Consider the following 26,772-nt stretch of genomic DNA (forward strand, 5'->3'; position numbering starts at 1 on the left):
GAGGGCCATGGCCATTTTTTACATCGGAGTGGCTGTGTGTGACATCACGCAGCTGCCCCCAAAATGCCACTGACCCACCCCTGTTTTGCCCATGCCGCCCCCCGAATGATTCATCACCGTCCCCTGCCTGAACCGCGAACGCCTCTACCTGTCAATCAGGCAAGGCGTTCGCGGCCAATGCAAAAAGATTGCATTGGCTGCTAGCGAATGCGCAGGATGGAACCTGCACGTGCGCATTGGAGCAAGGAACAGGGTTTTTGCAGTCGCATCGCTTAGCAGTGCGACCTGAATAACCCCCTTACTGCGCAGTGGGCCTAATTCAAGGTTGATTGCAAAACAACATTTTCCTCTACTTGCCAAACCATGGTCCTAATTCAGACCTGGTCGCAGCAGCAAATTTGTTAGCTAATGGGCACAATTTTATATCTGCCACCACTGCAGTGCACATGTTTTTGCCCAACTGCTAACAAATTTGCTGCTGCGATCAACTCTGAATTACCCCCTTAGAGCGTAATGAAGTTGCAATTGTTTACACAGTGATCAGCTTGTGTGTCTGTGACCGTACGGTCCCGTACGAAAGCCCTCACCGCTTTCGCGTCCCGTCCCCTGTACACAGAATGGATGTTTAGGTCACACGAGACCTGGCCACATAGGAGATTCCCGCTCACCGTCAGTAACCGCCTGTTACTGACTCTACCCACTGCACCGTGGGCGGGTTTATGCTGCCACCACCAAACTTCTAACCTGCCGTGGCGTTTGGAGCCACGGTTCTGCTCTGTATGCGTTGACACGTCGCTTTACCACACCTGTGTGGTGGTGACGAATCACCACTAGTCACTTGACTAGGCCTCTACCAGTAGCTGGTGGAAGGCAGAACTTGGAGACGTTGGGTGCTCCCTGGACAGGCGGAGAACAGGGCTATGTTTGGCATAGCCCTGCAGGTCTCAAGATGAAGTGGTCGTCTTTAGGCAGAAGATCTTTATTTGCCCATATACAGCCTTCAAAAAGGCTCAGCAATACAGCAAGATGTTACAGCAAAATCAAAATTGTATAATACCCTTGGAGCTCACAGGCTACCTCTTTTTATACAATAAAACCACACAGTACCAAAGGGGGTCATGTCCCCCTTGAGTCCTTTCCATCCAATCAGGATATCTGACAAAATACAAATAAATAAATGACATTTCAAAAGGATATAAGTGCATGAAACAATTTCCTCCTTCCTGTCACAGAGACAACATTTGGTATCAGTTTAACATTCACTATTAATAAATGTATCACATAGCTTCAAATACGGTTTGTATTTGAATCCCCTAACAAACGTTTCTCATCCTTTTCCTGCCACACACAAAGTTCTTGTAATGTAAACATAATCTGCACCCTACATAATGCAGCCTAGGAAATGTTAGATCAAACTGTTGTTAACTGAAACCCACTAGTTTGCATTCATAAAACACAATCTGATTAACATGTTCCTGTCCCATTCACATCTCCATGCAAACCCAGTGTTTGGGATTACAACAGGAAAGACTGGAAATACAACCAATCTTCTTTCCACACCCAGCCTTTACCTGCTGTGCACTGTCCAACATAAAAAGGTTTTGTCATTCCCCCCGTCTGCTAGCAGTGGCGATTAGCATGCCACTTCCTATTCCCAGAGGATAGGAGATGCTTATTCAGACAGATATAGTAAGTGCATTTTTCCCTTTAAAATACATGTGAGCACATCTTAAATATAAATACATTTAAACATGCAATCCTACAATTGTGCACAGACCACTACATATGACATGTTAAAACACATCATTAAACATATTTTTAAACAGTCCACGCCCAGCGCCGTAAGTACGTTTAACAGTGACGCCAGGCGCCTATTGTCCAAATGGTGCCTGGCAGCTGAGGAATAACCCCTTCAGTGCCACGGCCGCCATTACACGTGTGGCTGGTGGGTCTCTCTGGCCACAGTTTACATCACACAAACATAGCTTATCAGACTGCCTGGTCCCTGAACAGCTTTATCTGCGTACGGGCTGTGCAGGAGGCAGCATATCGCAGTGAGCCCTCTGATAATGCTGTCTCAGGACATTGTTATTATCACAGGACTCACTATGGTATGGGAAATGAAATTTTGTGAATTAAAGGGTTTGGAGTAGTTTTTCATGAAAACTGCTCCAAAAGCCCATTAATACATTCAGGTGATACTAAGATAATGTGTGAAAACACCCTTGTTCACATTATTTTAGTCAGGGACGTAAGAACATATATACTTGGGGGCCAGATAGATCCTCATTTTGGCGCCCCTGTTGGCGGAACCCCCGGGGAGGTGGCAGTACTGTGGGGATGAAATGGGGGCGGCACCATGGTGGGGAAAGAGAGTGTCAGGAATAGAAAAAGGGAGAGAGAGCGGGAGAGAGACAGTGTCAGGAAAAGAGAGAAAGACAGCGTCGCAGGGGGGGGGGGAGATGTACTAAGCCTGAAAAGTGATACATTTCACAGTGATAAAGTGGCATCCAAGCAGCTCCTAACTGCCATGTCACTGGCTGTGTTTAAAAAATGACAGTTGGGAGCCGTGCTATTTAGCACTTTTCAAGGCTTAGAACATCTGGCCCAGGGAGAGAGCGGAGCAAGAGGAGGGAGTGTGTTAGGGAGAGAGAGAGAGAGAGAGGAGCAAGAGGAGAGAGAGTGTTAGGGAGAGAGCGAGGGGGGAGTAAGAGAAGAGATAGTGTTAGGAAGAGTGGGGAGCAAGAGGAGAGAGAGTGTTAGGAAGAGAGGAGAGAATGGAGAGAGTGTTAAAGAGAGATAGAGAGAGAGAGAAAAGAACAAGAGGAGAGAGAGTGTTAGAGAGAGAGAAGCAAGAGGAGAGAGAATGTTAGGGAGAGAGGAGCAAGAGGAGAGAGAGTCTTAGGGAGAAAGGGAGAGAGAGAGAGAGAGAGAGAGAGAGAGAGAGGGGGGAAACAAGAGGAGAGAGAGTGTTAGAGAGAGAGAAGGAAGAGGAGAGAGAATGTTAGGGAGAGAGGAGCAAGAGGAGAGTCTTAGGGAGAAAGGGAGAGATAGAGAGAGAGAGAGAGAGAGAGAGGGGGGGGCAAGAGGAGAGAGAATGTTAGGGAGAGATAGAGAAAGAGGAGCAAGAAGAGAAAGAGCGTTAGGGAGAGAGAGATGGAGTGGAGTGAGCCGGGGAGAGACATTACCTGATTGATTACACAGCAGCACAGCCACAAGTCTCTCACGGAGGCGGGCACCCATCGGCATTAGGCCATGCCCCCTTAACACCCATAAATCGTGGCACTGCTCTGTTGGGAGCCAGGGGTGGGGGAGCGTTGCTTGGTCCCTGCAGTGCACTGCATGGAGGTTGTGATGTGCAGTCTTTCAACTGACCGCACATCGCTCCTCCTGTACATTGGCCGGAGCCTCTCAAGCTTAGGGTGGCGAGCTGCCCACTTGCCCCCCCATTCCGACGCCTCTGATTTTAGTAAAAATAATGTTAATAATAAAACAACCCCTAAGTGAGAAAATAAAGGTAACAACAGTGGTTACAAGAAACGTGTTGCACATTTTGGGTCTGAATCTTTTATCACTGCTATTAGTACCCTCAAGTAATAGTAGCTGCTATTAGATCACATTTACATGGATAACATTGTTCCTCCTAGTAAAGATCTTACCCAGATTTATCATTTGTCTGGCTACCTTTCCTGTGGTACAGTACGGATGACATTTTTCCCTTTATACATATTTTATATATCAAACATTACTTTATGTCTATGCACCAGCTACATTATCTTGGGAGAAAATAAATATGACAAACCTTATAGCGACGAGCACTCAGTTAAGTGCCACTGGGCAGCACATAAGACTGTCCCCTGCCATACTGACACTTATACATGATAAAGTCCCTTGTGCAATCCATGTCCACAATGCCCTCATTCCGTGAGTCCCTGTTACTTATCTGATTGTTGGGAACTGCGACCATGATCTTTTATCTTCCTGCCAAAGTCCATTCCAATCCATACTGACGGGAGGCACAAAGCATTGTGAGTACATGAATAGGCATAAAAAAAAATAGGACCCACGCAATGTTGTCACATAGAAACATATAGAAATAGTGTATAAATCTATTTTATATCCACTTACTCCAAGTTTTCATATGCATCATTTTAATCACTTAACTGCCCTTTTTTCCCCCAAAAAAAACGCTCAGAAATTATCATCTTTTTTTTTTTTTTACTGAATTAGGACAAGGACATATATTTAAAACTTATCCAAAATGATTTTATTTAAAAAATAATTAACGTTTGTAAAATAGTTTTTTTAAACATCAGAACTTTACCACTGAAACATCGAGAACACCGGGACTATCATAACGTTGATTTGCCCAGTGGCTGCAGCCACCTGCTACTTAATCAGGGGCTTCCACTGAGGGGATCTTAATTTACATTTGCCTGATGGCTGCTCCTCTGTGCAGCCACCAGGTGGGGTGGGGGGGTCCTGCTGTACAGAATGATTAACAGTAATCAGCAGATTGGCAGACACTGGTGGAGGGTGGAGGGATGCAGAGGGGCTGGTCGTATGGTATGAGACCAGGTCAGATAACGCACAGTCTGGTGTGTTTGTGAACTAAGAGACCATGCCAAAATGTTGATGATACCGTACCGATCTCTTGATTACCGAATAGATATAGACCAATGATAGACGATATTAGGGAGAACCACTGATTTGTGTCAAATTGGTGGTGCACCCAGAGTCAGTGAATAAGTAGTATGAACAACAAGGAAAAGAAGACTCTTGTGTGGGCACACTCTTGAAACTAATTAATAGTGGTTAAATCAGAATTGTGATTAAAATCAATAAACTTTAATAAGTATCATTAAAAATGGGGAAAAATTATTAAGGTGTATCCATTTGGACAGACAAACATCAAATCAAACCAGGTAAATTAAAAATTGTTTCAATCTGAGGTCCATCAGGTCATACCGATATCATGAATTTGTATCAGTTTTTGAATCACTTGGACCAAGTGGACACTTATTGCAATCAAGACCAATATGGTCTATTACCAACTCATGGGTATGAAAAATTAGATGTCACACAATAGAGTCACACAGGTTTAATAGACATCCTAATTGGTTGTGTGGGACCACCTGTGGAGAGATTCTATTAGTATGTCCACCAAAATAACAAAGATGAATTCAATAGCACCTATTCACTGAATATCAGGGACGTGCAGTCAGGGGAGGCAGGGGAGGTAGTGCCATATCGCAGGTCACAGATGAAAGCGAGTATAACCAGAGGCGTAGCATGGAGACATGACACCCGGAGCAGGGTCATGTCACGGCACCACCACCAACCACCACACACACACACACACACACACACACACACACACACACACACACACACACACACACACACACACATGTTCACACACATTTAGGCGCAGACATACATAACTACACAAATATAGTACACACACACACATAAACACACAAATATACACAGACATACACATATACACACAGACATACATAAACACACACATATACTCACACATACTGTATACAAAGATATATATATACACAAACACACACATCTATTCACATTAGCACACAGACATATACAGTCATTTACACACAAACACATTTACACACAAACACAGACATATACACATAAGCACACAGTATACACACAGTAATTCTCACCAAGAGGGCAGCAGCAGAGCAGCTCCTCATTCCAGCCTGGAGGGGCGGAGCTTCTATGTGATTGACCGGCTGGACCTCCGTGGGTAGAAGGAAAGGACTGAAGAAAGGGAAGGGGTGGCCACCACACTGCCTGCATTTTCCAGATCACTGAATGCAGATCCCTGACAGCCAGGAAAGTTCTTCTGACAAGTCTCCAAACCTTCCCTCTTCCCTTACAACACACCACACACTGCACTGCACTGGACTCTCTGCACTGTGAAATCAGTGATATGCAACATGCAGGAAGTGTGGTGGCCACCCCCTCCCTCTCTTCTAGTCAACTCCTCCTACCCCTGCCCAAGATCCCGGCTCTCAGCTGTGCAGTGAGCCAGCGCTTTCTGTCCCCAGCGGCGCCTGGAGCTCGAGCTCCACTTGTTCCACCCTCCCTACGCCCCTGAGTATAACCCACTCTTCTCTCTCTCTCTCTCTCTCTCTCTCTTTCTCTCTCCCTCCCCCAGGGACTGCCTGCCATTATGTGTACAAAAAAAAAAAAGGGGGGACGGGACTGCCTGCCATAATGTGTAAAATAGGGGACCTTGCCTGCCTAATGTGTAAAAAAGGGGGAGTGCATGCCGTATTGTGTGAAAAAGGGGGACTGCTTGCCATAATGTGTAAAAAAGTAGGACTGCATGCCATAATGTGTAAAATAGCAGACTATGCCTGCCTAATGTGTAAAAAACGGGGACTGCCTGCCATATTTTGTGAAAAAGGGGGACTGCCTGCCATAATGTGTAAAAAAGTGGGACTGCCTGCACAATGTGTAAAATAGGGAACTCTGCCTTTCTAATGTGTCAAAAAGGGGGAATTTGCCTGCTGTAATGTGTGAAAGGGGTACTCTACCTACCTAATGTGTGAAAGGGGGACTCTATCTGCCACGCTGTGTAAAAGTGAGCTCTGTCTGCCGTAATGTATAAAAGGGAGCTATGCCTGCCGTAATTTGTAAAAAGGATCTCTACCTGCCTAATGTGTAAAAGGGGGCTCTGCCTGCCGTGCCGTGTAAAAGAGGACTCTGCCTGCCGTAATGTGTAAAAGGGAATTCTGTGGTCATGCCCCTTCCCCATGAAGCAACGCCCCTATAATTTTGGCGTGCGCCTGCGGTGTGCACTGGCTCTTATTTGTATATGGGGGCGCCAATGTTTCTTGCACACAGCTCTAAAATGTCTAGTTATGGCACTGGGGGGAGGTTAGGGTTAGGCTATGGGAAGGGAGGGTTGGGGGGTTGGGGAGAGGGTTAGAACACCCCCTACTCACCCCAAGCTGTATGTTGGTGTAAATCCAGTTTTGTTAGCCAGTGCCTCCCCAGTCATTGACCTCACTGCATGTCATTGCTGAATATATGATAAAGGCATGGAAACAAGCAGAAGTGGTGAATCTGCTGTCAATGTTAGGTACAGAGTATGCTAATGACCATGATTTCTACTAAACTGGGTCTTCCTAGGAGTTCTCCCATCCAAGTACTGACCAAGCCCAACACTGCTTCGCTTCCAAGATCGGACGGGGTCGGACATTGACAGTGTGGTATGGTAGTAGAAAGATATCCTATAACTCCGGGATCACTGATGAGAGTTCACCTAGTAAGAGGTTAGGGTGAACAGAGTTATAGAAGAGAGCAGAGGAGGAAGATCTAGAATGGATCTGCTGCCAGTGTTAGACACAGGTAGAGGGAAATGGTCATAGGTCCGAATCATATCCCAGTGAATCACTGGTGAGAGTCCATTGTAGTCAAGCAAGAAATATATAGGTACTAAGTCCTATAAGAGGAACTAAAGCAAGTACTATAGATGCAAAGATACACACCAGATATTTACTTAATAAACGATAGGTATGTCTGCTGGGTAAGGAAACTGACTCAATGGTCTGAAGTACATAATAATGATTTTACCCTATTTATAAATGAAATTGGTCGTTAAATTCCCTATATGAATCACCTGCACAAACTGAGGATCTGTGTGCTAGGTGGGGATTAAATTCAGGGCTGTTTCTAGCCAATTTGGCTCCCAGTGCGAGATTTAAAAATGTGCCCCCCATGACATAAAAAAATGTGCCCGCCCCCCCCCCACCTAGATAAAAAAAAACGTGCGAGCACCCGGCAAGGGGGCGTGGCCTCGTCTAAATGGGTGTGGCCTCATCTGAAAAGACTACCTCACAATCCAGTTTTTAACCCTGCTCCAACAGATCACGACCACCACAGGAAAAAAAAATTCTACCATATTAAGCCCCACACAGTAATGTCCCCTGCACCATGTTATGCCACACACCACAATGCCCTTGAAACATTAAATCCCCACACTGCGGCAGGCAAGAGTCCCCATTTCACACATTACGACAGGTGTCCCTATTTTACACATTGAGAGAGAGAGAGAGAATACTTACAGAGGTGATTACCGATCGTCACCAGTTGCTCCTCGCGCCGGCCTTTCCCTCTTCCTAACTTGGATCCCCCTCTGTACTCTGCTCGGGGGGAGTTTCGCGGAGTGACGGGGTTGCGTCGTGACGTAACCGCGTCATTCCGTGAAACTCCGCCCCCTGAGCGGGTTACTCGGGGAGAAATAGGGGGGGGAAGCAGGGAGCCACAGTTAGTGCCGCGGTGGGCACCCAGTGCGGTTGCACTGCTCGCCTGCCCCAAGAAACGGCCCTGATTAAATTGGATACCCAAACAACCATTTACATTCAATAAACAAAAGGTGGTAGACTTGCCATATTGGTTTGCATACTGAAATAACTGTCCAAATACACTAGTTCAACCAACTACAGCAGAGGTCCAAAAAGTTCTCAGTCAATCGTATTAAACCTGTTGTGTATGAGTACTAATTAGATGCACAGATTAAAAAAAAAATCATAAATTACAATAACAGCCACTGCAGGAATACCAGCTGCTTTGTTAAATAGCGCCACATATACAGTGATGTGTATGACTCTTATGTGTGAGATAAGGGGAATGCCTCCTAATTTACAAGCCACTATCTCAATTAGAAGTGAGCCTGGTAAGAAAATCCTTAAATTATTACCACACTATAACAGGCACTTTATTGTATCAAAGTCAATCCATCATCATTAGGGTGCACAAGTGCATAGGCAAAAGGAGTACACAGGAGGCAATATTACCCACGGTTGTAGAAGTCCCGGTGACAGAGTCCTAGTAACGGAAGACGCGTTTCACCCGCTGCTCGGGCTTGATCACTTCCTCAAATGAGATGCAAGCTCACAAAATGATGTACCTGTATCGCCGGGATGTGGTCAAAATCCTGAAACCAGAATCCCAGTGCTGAGAATGCTGACAGATGGATCCCCGAGGTGAGTATAGGATCAGGCACTCGGGGGAGGATTAGGGTTAGGATGTGGGGGTTAGGAAAATTAGGGTTAAGGGGGGTACACACGGAGAGATCCGTGCTTAAATTCTAAGCAATCTGACTAGATTTCCTAGAAGTTAAGCATGGATCTCTCTGTGTGTACCCCCTACAGCGTTAGCGATGCGCGGCGCAGCACTATTGCTGGTGCTAGATTGGCCTGCATCCAGGCACAATCGAGCAGGTTGCTCAATTCCCCGCTGGGTTAAATGAGTGCCCCCATATCACTCCCCTCGCTCAGCACACATTGCACTGTGCTGAGCGGGGGAGAGATGTGTGCTGAGTGGTCACATCTCTCCCTGTGTGTACGGGGATGGGATAGAGGTAGGGGTAAAATTCTCACCTAGAAGCTGTTAGCATTCTCAGCATTGGTATTCTACTATTGGATGCAAACTGCTGGGAGTTCACATCCAACCAGTATGGCCCCCTGCACGCCCCCGACTTACCGAATAATGTGGAATCAATTTCTTGAACTCCCTTTGTTAGGTGCACAATTAAATTCTTAGAGTAGAGTTTCCCAAACTCCACTTTTACAGCCCAGGTTAAGTAAATCCATTCTTGAGCACAGATTACCTAAATAGTACCTCAGTCAAGTTGATTTAACCATCTGGAGTCAAGCATGGATATTCTTAAAACCTGGACTGTAATGTTGAAGTTTGGGAAATTTTGCTGTAGAGTAAGAGGACATCTTCCTCAAAGAACAGTATTGCAACATTAGATGTATATCAACATATGATATTTCATTTCATAGAATAATACTATGCACTACACTACTGCGTGTTCAGCCTGAGTTTCGGAGCTATGGTAATGTAGTTATGCAGGGATTAAATGTTAATATGCTCTGGTGAGAAGATGGTCACACAGTTCACTTAGCAGCACGCAGCATTACAACGCTTGCCTGACTGCTGAGGGGACATGCCTGAGTGACTTCATCGATTTTGGGCAATCACAATGCATTAATAACTAAATGTAATACAATCATTGCTGTCAGCTAAATATAGTCACACCAAAAGGTTGTTATTGCATGGCCCATTGTGTAGATATTGGAGACATCCTGTGCTGTGTCACAATGAATGAATGACAGTGAATTGACCATACAGGGATAAACTGTGCTATGTGTAGACACACAAGCTTCAAATTACTTGCTTGATTTAAAACGATTTTTGTTGAAAATGAAGTATGTGCAGGTATTATTTGCAGAGCTATACAAGCATATACCAGCAGATGACTGAAACTATGTACAACCTAGTTATTGAAGTATAACAAGTGCAGGTGTACTCACTGTTGTATACACACTGGTTCTCATGGATCGAAGATTCAGTGTAACGGGGTACTATTTTTTAATAATAATAATAATTTGAGTTTATGATAGAGAACCTTACCCCATGAGGATAGGTCTACAGACAGTGGGCCCAAAGGGGATTTCTCCCCCAACATTGGCAGTAGCACACATTCTAACAACTTTTACATTAGCCTTGATTTATGGAAATGTTTAGATTTTTACATAAAACAATTCACTTAACTGCATTAACACTTCCTGATGTGTCATTTAATTTAACTTCCAGCTGTACATAAAACAGAGAAGGTGTCACATGTCACACATTTTCAGTTGAAAGATGAAAGCATATTTACTTTAACCACTTGCCTGGCATGGTCGCATCAGATGCGACCACACCATCAAGTGCTTTATCTGACCTGGTCGCACGGGATGCGACCAGTCAGATAACGTGTTTGCAGCTGCTGGGAAGAGAAACTTCCCTCTGCTGATGCTGTCAGAGGGAACGGAAGATCCCTCTGCCTTCCTGCACCCAAACCCCAGTGTTTGCCATGCTGTCGATCATTGCTGATAGGCCAGCATGGCAGGAGCCCCCATCCAGCGGCTGCAGACAATAGCAGCCGCTGCAGAAGTATAAATCAAACCCCCCAAGCCCCCCATGTACTGGCTGTCTTCACTGTTAAAAGGAAAGTCGCAATGGTAGCGATGTTTCTGATGTTCCCGATGTTCCGATGGTGATGATGGATGTTTAAATGTTTTTAGAACGTAAAAAAATATGTTTTTTTTAATTCTTTTTTTAACTAAAATCATTTTGGATAGGGTTAAATTCATTTTCTTCACCTAATTCACGCATTTAAAAAAAATTACAATTTCTGATGGGTTTTTTGGGAAAAAAATTGTAAGTTAAGTGGTTAATTGCTCTTTTTTGATTGTTTAAAGTAGCAATGTGCTGTTCGGTTTTTCTGAAATATGAACACTCCTGAACTTAAGGGTTCCGAGAGGAATCGAGTCCCAGTTCGAAATCACATTGGGGTAACTGAGTCCCGGCTCGGGTCTGTTATCAGAACTTGTATTTAAAGCCCAAACTCAGGTTTTAGATTGCATGTAAACAGGTAATGATTTTAGCTGTTTTTATAATTTTTTGGCATCAATGTTTATCAATTTTTTTATTTATTTTAAAGAAATCCAATATCGAACCAAAACCAAATCCGAACTAAAATACTTGAGGGTGGTTTTACCAGAAACAAAACTCGATGATGAATTAGAACCAAAACCAAAACAAGGGGGCTTCTCAGTTTCATATGATATGTGAAGACATTAATGAAAAGTGTTCACATACTACATAATCCTAGTAGATAGTAGTATATAAATGCTATTAGTGTGATTTTGACTACAAAAAATGGTTCATGTTTTTATACCCAAAACACCTTTTCTTAAGAGGAACAATTAACCTAATCTACAATGGGCTGAATATTGTAAGTCACGTGTGTTGAACTAATAAGCTTGTTCAGTGATTTTCTCTATGAAAAATGATGCCCGCTACTCAGAAAGAGGGTGCCGCTACTCACCAAAAGTTAAAAGTTGACGCATGAGTTATAGGGGGTAATTCAGATCTGATCATAAAATCATTTACGCTGACATGCGGGGAGACGCCCAGCATAGGGCTAGTCCGCCCCACATGTCAGGCCCTAGTCCCCGCACAGGTGCAAAATCATCGCACGGCGGTGATGCTTTTGCACCTGGCGAGTAGCTCCCTGCCAGCGCGTCTCCTGCGCGCTGGCAGGCTGCTACTTGCCGCATCCCGGGTCACATCGGCTGCATGTGATGTCATGCAGGCGCCATGCCCCCCCAACGGTCCAGACCAGTCTGCGTTGTCCAGACCACGCCCCGCCAATGGCATTCTAATGCCGTTGGCACTCCCCCTCCCGCCCCGCTGCTGCCTGTCAATCAGGCAGAGGAGATCGCAGCCCTGAGATGCTGATAGCATCTCACTGGGCTCCCAAGGAGCGCACACAAGTGCGGCTACTGCGTGTGCGCACTCCAGCAAGGGCTTCAGACTGTGATCACTGCCGCTGCAGCGATCCAGTCTGAACTAGCCCTATAGTAGCTTCCACACTTTAAATAAGTGTGTAGATACTTATTTTATTCATTTCGGATCATATTTCATTGATTTGCACCTGTATCTGGAACTAATAATAAGAATTAGAATTTAGACCAGAAAATAGATGCAAATACTGCATACCACCACAAACATAGGGACTATGGGCCTGATTCAGAGATGTATGCAAATGTGTTCACAACTGTGAATGTGTAGGCATAAGCTGTGAGACAATATGCAAATGTCACTGTCACCTGGCTTTGTATTGAGATGCCCACTGGTGGCTTTGCTAAATCCTCACTGTGACCATTGTCCCAAGACCAACGCAGAACATGCTCAATGCAAATTATATGCATGGGCAGATCGCCGATAATCGCTCAACTGTGAAACAATCGGGGGGGGGGGGGGGAGGTGTAAATCTCTGAATAAGGACCTGAGTTTATTTAAACAAATTGTGAATTTAATTTGTATCTTTTCATCTTTGGAGTTACTATACTCAGTTTCCATCTAATTTTCTTTTTCTAATAACATTTAATAACTTATTAAATTTCCGTGTTTCTCAATTCAAATTCACTGATGTCAATGCCATTCATATTGCCGGCAGTGTTTTTTACGGGAGAGAATAGTAAAACACTGTTGTACTTAACATAATGAAGCCCGGCCGGATCAGTGAGGTCGGTGTAGGGCTCCATTGTGTACAGTATAGAAATAGTTAAAAATAAAAAATACAAATTTGCGTGGGGTCCCCCCATCCTAAGGATAACCAGCCCTGGGCTCTTTGAGCCGGTCCTAGTTGTTAAAATACCGGGGGGAAATGTGTAGGGGTTCCCAGTATTTATACAACCAGTAACGGGCTCTTGGGCCGGTCCTGGTTCCAAAAATACGTGGGACAAAAGACATGGGGTCCCACGTATTTTTGAAACCAGCACCAGGCTCCACTAGCCAGGGAGATTATGCTGCAGGCAGGGGACACTTTATATAGGTCCCTGCAGCCAAAGCATCACTCCCCCTAACTAGTCACCCCTGGCTGGAGTTCCCTGGGGGAGTGGGGACCCCTTATCATGGTCCCCCTTCCAGGTACCCAAGGGTCAGGGGTGAAGCCTGAGGCTGTACCCCATCCCTGGGCAGTGGATGGAGGGCTGATAGCCTTTAAAAATGTGTAAACTATAGAATATTGTCAATATTGTCTTTTGCTGTAGAACTACAAGTTTCAGCAAGCCTCCCCCGCTTGATGGTACTTGGAGAACCACAAGTACCAGCATGCGGGGAAATTACGGGCCCACTGGTACCTGTAGTTCCACAACAAAAGAAGTGCCCCCCCAAAAAAAACACTGCACACCATGAAAGCACAAGTTTATTAAAAAACACTTACACACTCATACATACATACATACATACATACATACTTACCTACATCCCACGCCGCCATTCACGTCCCCTTCTCCAGTAGAATCCAATAGGGTACCTGTAACAAAAAAAAAATATATATATATACTTACAAAAAATCCAGTGTAGATCAGTCCTCTTCTTTCCCTGTAGGCATCCCAGGGGTTAAAAAAACAAACAAACAAACCAAAGCACCCAAACCAACGAACTAAAGGGGATCCATGTTTACACATGGATCCTCTTTCCCCGTATGCCGGGACCCCCCGTGACTCCTGTCACTAGAGGACCCGGCAGCCAATCAGGGAGTGCCACGTCATAGCGCTCTCCTGATTGGCTGTGCGCTCCTAGCCTGTCAATCAGGCGAAGCGACCTGGCTATAATGGAGGATCGCGGTCCTCTACTATTGTCTGTGGTGGGAATATTGCGGACTCCGGCTAATCGCAAGGTTACTTGAGGTCACTCTTGTTGTGATAAAGTGGAAGGTGAAAATGCACCAGCCAATCAGCTCCTGTCAAGTTACATCTGCCCCAAAGTAGATTTGCCAGTGCAAAATTTTACAATTCCTTCTAAAAGCCCTTAACCCTGAGTCAAGCACAAGGTCAGTGATTAATACCTATGAGGCTTAAGATATGCATCTTGAAGATGCCTTGCAAAACTTTCTGTAAGTTTCTCAATATTTTTAGCAAGTTCTCTACTGACAGCTTTGGAATAGAGATCAGCTGGAAGCTTTCTGGATCTCTGCTTGGGGTTGCAGTTCTCTCATAAGAAAAGATAGGGAAGAGACATTGCTTGTTTATTTGTGTTCCTCTGAGAAATCACCAAGAGGGGATTACTGGTGCTTGTGTTAGACAGTCTCTGAAGTGTTTCAGTAATATAGGGTTGTGCTTGTATGAACTAGACTAGAGTATCTTCCCATAAGGTGGCAAAACTAATTTTACTGGCTTGTGATAATTAAGATGTATTAATTGTTTGATAGATTTGGTTTCTGCTTTTACCAAGTCTGGTATAGTGCATCCAGTGTTACAGCCTAGAAAAATCCAAATTCCCCATTAATGGTAAAAAAAAAAAGCAGTACTGTATGTACTTTAAGTTTAGAAGTCATTTTTATGGAAGGAGTGCCATAGTCTACAAACTGAAAACAAATGAGCATTATCGATCACTTGGTTTTTCTTGGTAACAGACTTCCATAGGTAGAATCAGTGGCATCACTAGGGTAGGTGTGACCCAGTGAGCCTACTCATTGTGTCACCCCCATTGCAGGACTTTTCTTATGCACACTGAAGACGCCCTCGCAAACGGGGACATGGTCTCAAATTCATGACGCCACACCCCCTAACGTATGACATTTAGGGGAGTGTAATGCACCCATTTTTGTCACGCTGGGGGCTTGCACAGAGCTCCATGACTCTAATTAAATAATGGATATCATAGAAACAATACAAAAGAGGAACCATGGCTGCTTATTTTACATCATACAAAATGCATGCTTGTTTGATGGAGAGTGTAATGTTCTACAATCTAACATCAGCATCTAGGTTCATAGTAACATTAACATCATTTAACATTATCAATAATAAGCATGTGGGTGCACAGGAGTCTTGTATGGTGTCTTCCATCTCTCCAGGGGTGGTTTAAGAGAGGAGAGGGCCTGAGTGCAGGGTCTGTGTGAACCCCCTCTCCCTGGCTGTGCTTATTCCTAAGAACTTCTAGCAAGTGCTTAGAATCAGAAGCAGAAACAGAATCAGCTTTATTGGCCAGGTATACTTGCGTATACTAGGAATTTGATTTCAGTTTACAGTTCAGCAGCCAGGGGGGAACACGTAGACAAGAGGGGCGGATTGGGAGGGGGAATATATGCAGTATACAGCTTAAGTAAAAGTACACAGTGTTTGTTACAATCAGAAGATCGGAGTAGAGCGACTGGACAGTCAACCCAACGGTTTCTTAGGAGTTCAGCAGGTGGACTTTTGAGGAAAGAAGCTTTTTAGGCTTGTATTGGTTCTGGTGGGAATGGCCCTGTATCTTTTTGCTGATGGCAGCAGGTTGAGCTCGCCATAGCCCGGGTGAGGCGGATCATTGACTATCCTGGTCGCCTGTTTTTTGGCTCTGGACCGGTTCAGGTTGTGGACAGGCAGGAGGTCAACTCTGATGATCTTCTCAGCAGACCTTACCACTCTTTGGAGCCTGCGTTTGTCTCTCTCACTGCCGGAGCTATACCAGACTTCTAGTAAATGCTTAGTTGTTAATTAAAAGACCAAAGAATTTTTTCAACCTTTATTTAAAAGCCAGATATTTCTTAACTTTAATTAGCAGTACTATATGCGGCTACACATGACTATGGCTACGCATGACTGGTATTTAAATAGTATACTATTTAACATCACCAAGGGGGATATTTATCAAAGCATGGAGATTGATAAAGTGGAGCGATATATAGCACTAACCAATCAGCTCCTGTCATTTTTCAAACACAACCTGTAAAATGAGAGTTAGAAGCTAATTGGTAAGAGCTTTATCTTTCTATACTTTATCTCTCACCATGCTTTGATAACACGCCCCCCCACACACACACACACACTGTAAATGTAACCAATTTATTCTCACTCGTGATTACCAAAAATCCAAAAGTAAGAGGTTATGTTCCTGTTTAAAACAAAAATGAGAGTGGGCCAGATTGACACATACCCCATTGCATTATTTTAGGGTCTTCACATTTTCCATTTATAGGTCCCCATTTATCAAGCCCTGGAGAGTGATAAATAGCACAGTGATAAAGTACTAACCAATCAGCTCCTAACTTCCATGTCACAGGCTGCGTTTGAAAAATGACAGTTAGGAGCTGGTTGGCCGGTACTTTATCACTGTGCTATTTAAAACTGTCCAAGGCTTGATAAATCTGGGCCAAAATTAGTAAGGTAGAGGAATTAGTCTGTACAGTATATACAGAAGCCACACTCATTTTCCTGCTCACATTTATATGGTGTTGAAATTTAGTGATGACACTGATCACAAAGTGACTTCAACCAACCGTTCCGGGAGGCACTTCACAGCTGTGACGGAGAACTCAATGTACAGTACCCTAAGAAGGTGATACCGGTTAAGAATCTATTTAAAACATTCTACTGGCATCAAGGGTGAGAATATTTTTACTTGGTAATTGCAATTCTGAACGAACATAATGTACGTGGCTGCAATAGCTCTTCAGATTCCAATTATGAAGTGTTTATTTCTGACTAATCCCAATTGGTGTATAGTTAGTAGTGAGGGTAAAATATTCTCAGTCCGGTAGCTTGTAGTTTATGGTACAGAGCATATTAAAATCCATATTTAGTAATGAGATGGGATCAACAAAGTTAGACCTTGGAAATAGTTTTTTCAGTATAATTCAAGTATTAGATTTGGTATAAATGTGCTTAAGCTTACAGTGTTGGACTACATTTTTATTTGACATTAATATTTCCTGGTGATCCGTTGTATGTATGCAAAGAAAAGACTAATAACTTTCCTCCCACAGCCAGCCACAATAGTAAATCAACAGTACCCACAAAAGATACTTAGGATTCCTCTCTTCCCAACCACCCCCATCATTACATTCATAGCATTCACAAATAATAAATACTACGTATTATTAACACCCCCATTTAATGCAGAGACTTACATTGAATTATTACATTTTAGTAGACCTTACCAACCTTAATACTAATTATACTAATGTTCCTTACACTCTTATACTGGTGTTTCTAACAATCTCATACTGATGTTCCTTACGCTCTCATACTGATGTTCCTTACACTCTTATACTGGTGTTTCTTGCACTCTCATACAGGTGTTCCTTACATTCTCATACTGATGTTCCTTGCACTCTTATACTGGTATTTCTAACAGTCTCATACTGATGTTCCTTACACTCTCATACTGATGTTCCTTACACTCTTATACTGGTGTTCCTTGCACTCTCATAGTGGTGTTCCTTACACTCTCATGCTGATGTTCCTTACACTCTTATACTGATGTTCCTTACACTCTTATACTGGTGTTTCTTGCACTCTTATACTGGCGTTACTTGCACTCTTATACTGGCGTTACTTGCACTCTCATACTGATGTTCTTTCCACTCTTATACTGATGTTCCTAACACTCTCATACTGATGTTCCTTACACTCTTATACTCGTGTTCCTTACACTCTTATACTGATGTTCTTTCCACTCTTATACTGGTGTTTCTAACACTCTCATACAGCTGTTCCTTACACTCTTATACTGGTGTTCCTTACACTCTCATACTGATGTTCCTTACACTCTTATACTGATGTTCCTTACACTCTTATACTGGTGTTTCTTGCACTCTTATACTGGTGCTCCTAACAATCTCATACTGATGTTCCTTACACTCTTATACTGATTTTCCTAACACTCTTATACTGATGTTCTTTCCACTCTTATACTGGTGTTCCTAACACTTTCATACAGCTGTTCCTTACACTCTTATACTGGTGTTCCTAACACTCTCATTCTGATGTTCCTTACACTCTTATACTGGTGTTCCTTGCACTCTCATAATGGTGTTCTTTCCACTCTTATGCTGATGTTCCTTACACTCCTATACTGGTGTTCTTTGCACTCTCATACTGGTGTTCTTTCCACTCTTATACTGATGTTCCTTACACTCTTATACTGGTGTTCTTTCCACTTTTCTACTGATGTTCCTAACACTCTTACACTGATGTTCTTTCCACTCTTATACTGATGTTCCTAACACTCTTATACTGATGTTCTTTCCACTCTTATACTGATGTTCCTTACACTCTTATACTGATGTTCTTTCCACTCTTATACTGATGTTCCTAACACTCTTATATAGAGATGAGCGCCGGAAATTTTTCGGGTTTTGTGTTTTGGTTTTGGGTTCGGTTCCGCGGCCGTGTTTTGGGTTCGACCGCGTTTTGGCAAAACCTCACCGAATTTTTTTGTCGGATTCGGGTGTGTTTTGTATTCGGGTGTTTTTTTCAAAAAACCCTAAAAAACAGCTTAAATCATAGAATTTGGGGGTCATTTTGATCCCAAAGTATTATTAACCTCAAAAACCATAATTTCCACTCATTTTCAGTCTATTCTGAATACCTCACACCTCACAATATTATTTTTAGTCCTAAAATTTGCACGGAGGTCGCTGTGTGAGTAAGATAAGCGACCCTAGTGGCCGACACAAACACCGGGCCCATCTAGGAGTGGCACTGCAGTGTCACGCAGGATGTCCCTTCCAAAAAACCCTCCCCAAACAGCACATGACGCAAAGAAAAAAAGAGGCGCAATGAGGTAGCTGTGTGAGTAAGATAAGCGACCCTAGTGGCCGACACAAACACCGGGCCCATCTAGGAGTGGCACTGCAGTGTCACGCAGGATGTCCCTTCCAAAAAACCCTCCCCAAACAGCACATGACGCAAAGAAAAAAAGAGGCGCAATGAGGTAGCTGACTGTGTGAGTAAGATAAGCGACCCTAGTGGCCGACACAAACACCGGGCCCATCTAGGAGTGGCACTGCAGTGTCACGCAGGATGGCCCTTCCAAAAAACCCTCCCCAAACAGCACATGACGCAAAGAAAAAAAGAGGCGCAATGAGGTAGCTGACTGTGTGAGTAAGATAAGCGACCCTAGTGGCCGACACAAACACCGGGCCCATCTAGGAGTGGCACTGCAGTGTCACGCAGGATGGCCCTTCCAAAAAACCCTCCCCAAACAGCACATGACGCAAAGAAAAAAAGAGGCGCAATGAGGTAGCTGACTGTGTGAGTAAGATAAGCGACCCTAGTGGCCGACACAAACACCGGGCCCATCTAGGAGTGGCACTGCAGTGTCACGCAGGATGGCCCTTCCAAAAAACCCTCCCCAAACAGCACATGACGCAAAGAAAAATAAAAGAAAAAAGAGGTGCAAGATGGAATTGTCCTTGGGCCCTCCCACCCACCCTTATGTTGTATAAACAGGACATGCACACTTTAACCAACCCATCATTTCAGTGACAGGGTCTGCCACACGACTGTGACTGATATGACGGGTTGGTTTGGACCCCCCCCAAAAAAGAAGCAATTAATCTCTCCTTGCACAAACTGGCTCTACAGAGGCAAGATGTCCACCTCATCATCATCCTCCGATATATCACCGTGTACATCCCCCTCCTCACAGATTATCAATTCGTCCCCACTGGAATCCACCATCTCAGCTCCCTGTGTACTTTGTGGAGGCAATTGCTGCTGGTCAATGTCTCCGCGGAGGAATTGATTATAATTCATTTTAATGAACATCATCTTCTCCACATTTTCTGGATGTAACCTCGTACGCCGATTGCTGACAAGGTGAGCGGCGGCACTAAACACTCTTTCGGAGTACACACTTGTGGGAGGGCAACTTAGGTAGAATAAAGCCAGTTTGTGCAAGGGCCTCCAAATTGCCTCTTTTTCCTGCCAGTATAAGTACGGACTGTGTGACGTGCCTACTTGGATGCGGTCACTCATATAATCCTCCACCATTCTTTCAATGTTGAGAGAATCATATGCAGTGACAGTAGACGACATGTCCGTAATCGTTGTCAGGTCCTTCAGTCCGGACCAGATGTCAGCATCAGCAGTCGCTCCAGACTGCCCTGCATCACCGCCAGCGGGTGGGCTCGGAATTCTGAGCCTTTTCCTCGCACCCCCAGTTGCGGGAGAATGTGAAGGAGGAGATGTTGACAGGTCGCGTTCCGCTTGACTTGACAATTTTGTCACCAGCAGGTCTTTGCACCCCAGCAGACTTGTGTCTGCCGGAAAGAGAGATCCAAGGTAGGTTTTAAATCTAGGATCGAGCACGGTGGCCAAAATGTAGTGCTCTGATTTCAACAGATTGACCACCCGTGAATCCTTGTTAAGCGAATTAAGGGCTGCATCCACAAGTCCCACATGCCTAGCGGAATCGCTCCCTTTTAGCTCCTTCTTCAATGCCTCCAGCTTCTTCTGCAAAAGCCTGATGAGGGGAATGACCTGACTCAGGCTGGCAGTGTCTGAACTGACTTCACGTGTGGCAAGTTCAAAGGGCATCAGAACCTTGCACAACGTTGAAATCATTCTCCACTGCACTTGAGACAGGTGCATTCCACCTCCTATATTGTGCTCAATTGTATAGGCTTGAATGGCCTTTTGCTGCTCCTCCAACCTCTGAAGCATATAGAGGGTTGAATTCCACCTCGTTACCACTTCTTGCTTCAGATGATGGCAGGGCAGGTTCAGTAGTTTTTGGTGGTGCTCCAGTCTTCTGTACGTGGTGCCTGTACGCCGAAAGTGTCCCGCAATTCTTCTGGCCACCGACAGCATCTCTTGCACGCCCCTGTCGTTTTTTAAAAAATTCTGCACCACCAAATTCAAGGTATGTGCAAAACATGGGACGTGCTGGAATTTGCCCATATTTAATGCACACACAATATTGCTGGCGTTGTCCGATGCCACAAATCCACAGGAGAGTCCAATTGGGGTAAGCCATTCTGCGATGATCTTCCTCAGTTGCCGTAAGAGGTTTTTAGCTGTGTGCGTATTCTGGAAAGCGGTGATACAAAGCGTAGCCTGCCTAGGAAAGAGTTGGCGTTTGCGAGATGCTGCTACTGGTGCCGCCGCTGCTGTTCTTGCGGCGGGAGTCCATACATCTACCCAGTGGGCTGTCACAGTCATATAGTCCTGACCCTGCCCTGCTCCACTTGTCCACATGTCCGTGGTTAAGTGGACATTGGGTACAACTGCATTTTTCAGGACACTGGTGAGTCTTTTTCTGACGTCCGTGTACATTCTCGGTATCGCCTGCCTACAGAAGTGGAACCTAGATGGTATTTGGTAACGGGGGCACACTGCCTCAATAAATTGTCTAGTTCCCTGTGAACTAACGGCGGATACCGGACGCACGTCTAACACCAACATAGTTGTCAAGGCCTCAGTTATCCGCTTTGCAGCAGGATGACTGCTGTGATATTTCATCTTCCTCGCAAAGGACTGTTGGACAGTCAATTGCTTACTGGAAGTAGTACAAGTGGGCTTACGACTTCCCCTCTGGGATCACCATCGACTCCCAGCAGCAACAACAGTAGCGCCAGCAGCAGTAGGCGTTACACGCAAGGATGCATCGGAGGAATCCCAGGCAGGAGAGGACTCGTCAGAATTGCCAGTGACATGGCCTGCAGGACTATTGGCATTCCTGGGGAAGGAGGAAATTGACACTGAGGGAGTTGGTGGGGTGGTTTGCGTGAGCTTGGTTACAAGAGGAAGGGATTTACTGGTCAGTGGACTGCTTCCGCTGTCGCCCAAAGTTTTTGAACTTGTCACTGACTTATTATGAATGCGCTGCAGGTGACGTATAAGGGAGGATGTTCCGAGGTGGTTAACGTCCTTACCCCTACTTATTACAGCTTGACAAAGGGAACACACGGCTTGACAAATGTTGTCCGCATTTCTGGTGAAATACTTCCACACCGAAGAGCTGATTTTTTTGGTATTTTCACCAGGCATGTCAACGGCCATATTCCTCCCACGGACAACAGGTGTCTCCCCGGGTGCCTGACTTAAACAAACCACCTCACCATCAGAATCCTCCTGGTCAATTTCCTCCCCAGCGCCAGCAACACCCATATCCTCCTCATCCTGGTGTACTTCAACACTGACATCTTCAATCTGACTATCAGGAACTGGACTGCGGGTGCTCCTTCCAGCACTTGCAGGGGGCGTGCAAATGGTGGAAGGCGCATGCTCTTCACGTCCAGTGTTGGGAAGGTCAGGCATCGCAACCGACACAATTGGACTCTCCTTGTGGATTTGGGATTTCGAAGAACGCACAGTTCTTTGCGGTGCTTTTGCCAGCTTGAGTCTTTTCAGTTTTCTAGCGAGAGGCTGAGTGCTTCCATCCTCATGTGAAGCTGAACCACTAGCCATGAACATAGGCCAGGGCCTCAGCCGTTCCTTGCCACTCCGTGTGGTAAATGGCATATTGGCAAGTTTACGCTTCTCCTCCGACAATTTTATTTTAGGTTTTGGAGTCCTTTTTTTACTGATATTTGGTGTTTTGGATTTGACATGCTCTGTACTATGACATTGGGCATCGGCCTTGGCAGACGACGTTGCTGGCATTTCATCGTCTCGGCCATGACTAGTGGCAGCAGCTTTAGCACGAGGTGGAAGTGGATCTTGATCTTTCCCTAATTTTGGAACCTCAACATTTTTGTTCTCCATATTTTAATAGGCACAACTAAAAGGCACCTCAGGTAAACAATGGAGATGGATGGATACTAGTATACAATTATGGATGGACTGCCGAGTGCCGACACAGAGGTAGCTACAGCCGTGGACTATTGTACTGTACTGTGTCTGCTGCTAATATAGACTGGATGATAATGAGATGTAGTATGTATGTATAAAGAAGAAAGAAAAAAAAACCACGGGTAGGTGGTATACAATTATGGATGGACTGCCGAGTGCCGACACAGAGGTAGCTACAGCCGTGGACTACCGTACTGTACTGTGTCTGCTGCTAATATAGACTGGATGATAATGAGATGTAGTATGTATAAAGAAGAAAGAAAAAAAAACCACGGGTAGGTGGTATACAATTATGGATGGACTGCCGAGTGCCGACACAGAGGTAGCTACAGCCGTGGACTACCGTACTGTACTGTGTCTGCTGCTAATATAGACTGGATGATAATGAGATGTAGTATGTATAAAGAAGAAAGAAAAAAAACCACGGGTAGGTGGTATACAATTATGGATGGACTGCCGAGTGCCGACACAGAGGTAGCTACAGCCGTGGACTACCGTACTGTACTGTGTCTGCTGCTAATATAGACTGGATGATAATGAGATGTAGTATGTATAAAGAAGAAAGAAAAAAAAACCACAGGTAGGTGGTATACAATTATGGATGGACTGCCGAGTGCCGACACAGAGGTAGCTACAGCCGTGGACTACCGTACTGTGTCTGCTGCTAATATAGACTGGATGATAATGAGATGTAGTATGTATAAAGAAGAAAGAAAAAAAAAACCACGGGTAGGTGGTATACAATTATGGACGGACTGCCGAGTGCCGACACAGAGGTAGCTACAGCCGTGGACTACCGTACTGTACTGTGTCTGCTGCTAATATAGACTGGATGATAATGAGATGTAGTATATATAAAGAAGAAAGAAAAAAAAACCACGGGTAGGTGGTATACAATTATGGACGGACTGCCGAGTGCCGACACAGAGGTAGCTACAGCCGTGGACTACCGTACTGTACTGTGTCTGCTGCTAATATAGACTGGATGATAATGAGATGTAGTATGTATAAAGAAGAAAGAAAAAAAAACCACGGGTAGGTGGTATACAATTATGGATGGACTGCCGAGTGCCGACACAGAGGTAGCTACAGCCGTGGACTACCGTACTGTACTGTGTCTGCTGCTAATATAGACTGGATGATAATGAGATGTAGTATGTATAAAGAAGAAAGAAAAAAAAACCACGGGTAGGTGGTATACAATTATGGATGGACTGCCGAGTGCCGACACAGAGGTAGCTACAGCCGTGGACTACCGTACTGTGTCTGCTGCTAATATAGACTGGTTGATAATGAGATGTAGTATGTATAAAGAAGAAAAAAAAAAACACGGGTAGGTGGTATACAATTATGGACGGACTGCCGAGTGCCGACACAGAGGTAGCTACAGCCGTGGACTACCGTACTGTACTGTGTCTGCTGCTAATATAGACTGGATGATAATGAGATGTAGTATGTATAAAGAAGAAAGAAAAAAAAACCACGGGTAGGTGGTATACAATTATGGATGGACTGCCGAGTGCCGACACAGAGGTAGCTACAGCCGTGGACTACCGTACTGTACTGTGTCTGCTGCTAATATAGACTGGATGATAATGAGATGTAGTATGTATAAAGAAGAAAGAAAAAAAAACCACGGGTAGGTGGTATACAATTATGGATGGACTGCCGAGTGCCGACACAGAGGTAGCTACAGCCGTGGACTACCGTACTGTACTGTGTCTGCTGCTAATATAGACTGGATGATAATGAGATGTAGTATGTATAAAGAAGAAAGAAAAAAAAACCACGGGTAGGTGGTATACAATTATGGATGGACTACCGAGTGCCGACACAGAGGTAGCTACCGCCGTGGACTACCGTACTGTGTCTGCTGCTAATATAGACTGGTTGATAATGAGATGTAGTATGTATAAAGAAGAAGAAAAAAAAACACGGGTAGGTGGTATACAATTATGGACGGACTGCCGAGTGCCGACACAGAGGTAGCTACAGCCGTGGACTACCGTACTGTACTGTGTCTGCTGCTAATATAGACTGGATGATAATGAGATGTAGTATGTATAAAGAAGAAAGAAAAAAAAAAACCACGGGTAGGTGGTATACAATTATGGATGGACTGCCGAGTGCCGACACAGAGGTAGCTACAGCCGTGAACTACCGTACTGTGTCTGCTGCGACTGGATGATAAATAATGATATAAAAAATATATATATATCACTACTGCAGCCGGACAGGTATATATTATATAATGACGGACCTGCTGGACACTGTCTGTCAGCAGAATGAGTTTTTTATTTTATAGAATAAAAAAACACCACACAAGTCACACGACGTGTGTTTAACTTTTACAGGCAGACATTCACAATACAATATAGTATACTATATACTGGTGGTCAGGTCACTGGTCAGTCACACTGGCAGTGGCACTCCTGCAGAAAAAAAGTGTGCACTGTTTAATTTTAATATGTACTCCTGGCTCCTGCTATAACCTAACTGCTCCCCAGTCTCCCCCACAATTAAGCTGTGTGAGCACAGTCAGATATTATACATAGATGATGCAGCAGCACACTGGGCTGAGCACAGATATGGTATGTGACTGAGTCACTGTGTATCGTTTTTTCAGGCAGAGAACGGATTATATTAAATAATATAAAACTGCACTGGTGGTCACTGGTCAGTCACTAGTATAACTAACTAATACTATCAGCAAAATTCTGCACTCTCTGTCTGAGTACTCCTCCTAAGCTCCAGTAAATGAAGTGTCACTGTCTCACTCTGTCACTAGTATAACTAACTAATACTATCAGCAAAATTCTGCACTCTCTGTCTGAGTACTCCTCCTAAGCTCCAGTAAATGAAGTGTCACTGTCTCACTCTCACTCTCCTATCTATTTCTTCTCTAAAAACGGAGAGGACGCCAGCCACGTCCTCTCCCTATGAATCTCAATGCACGTGTAAAATGGCGGCGACGCGCGGCTCCTTATATAGAATCCGAGTCTCGCGATAGAATCCGAGCCTCGCGAGAATCCGACAGCGTCATGATGACGTTCGGGCGCGCTCGGGTTAACCGAGCAAGGCGGGAAGATCCGAGTCGCTCGGATCCGTGTAAAAAAAGCTGAAGTTCGGGCGGGTTCGGATTCCGAGGAACCGAACCCGCTCATCTCTACTCTTATACTGATGTTCTTTCCACTCTTATACTAATGTTCTTTCCACTCCTATACTGATGTTCTCCACATCATGTGACTCATGCCCACTCCAACAAATGAAATCTCCCCTTACAGTTTCCATTTTTTTCTGCAGAGACAGTGCAGTGAAATATAATTTTTGCCATTTCACTGCAATTTTCACCACAGGTTCAGCATTCCATCATCTCAATCCCAGTAGAGGATGACACTGACCAAAACTTCTAAAAACAAACAGTAGTGATATTGCCCATAGCAACAAATTACATTTTAGTTATCAATTTGTAGACTGCACTAGATAAATTAAAACTAGATTCTGATTTATGTTGCTATGAGCAACACTTTTACTTTCCCTGTCAGAATGCCGGTGCTGGAATCTGTAAAATGGAAGTATGCTAGGAGGGTTAGGATGCGGGAGT

General features: G+C 44.5%; 1 protein-coding gene and 1 pseudogene across 2 annotated transcripts in view; one reads left to right on the forward strand and one right to left on the reverse strand.

The window, feature by feature from the left end:
* The window catches only part of CA11 (carbonic anhydrase 11), a 500,072-nt gene that overhangs the window by 162,305 nt on the left and 310,995 nt on the right, over positions 1-26,772 (forward strand). The window lies entirely within an intron of this gene.
* LOC134968153 (5S ribosomal RNA) lies at positions 7,146-7,264 on the reverse strand (annotated as a pseudogene).

The sequence above is a fragment of the Pseudophryne corroboree genome, chromosome 10 (genome assembly GCF_028390025.1).
Source record: "Pseudophryne corroboree isolate aPseCor3 chromosome 10, aPseCor3.hap2, whole genome shotgun sequence".
Taxonomy (NCBI): domain Eukaryota; kingdom Metazoa; phylum Chordata; class Amphibia; order Anura; family Myobatrachidae; genus Pseudophryne; species Pseudophryne corroboree.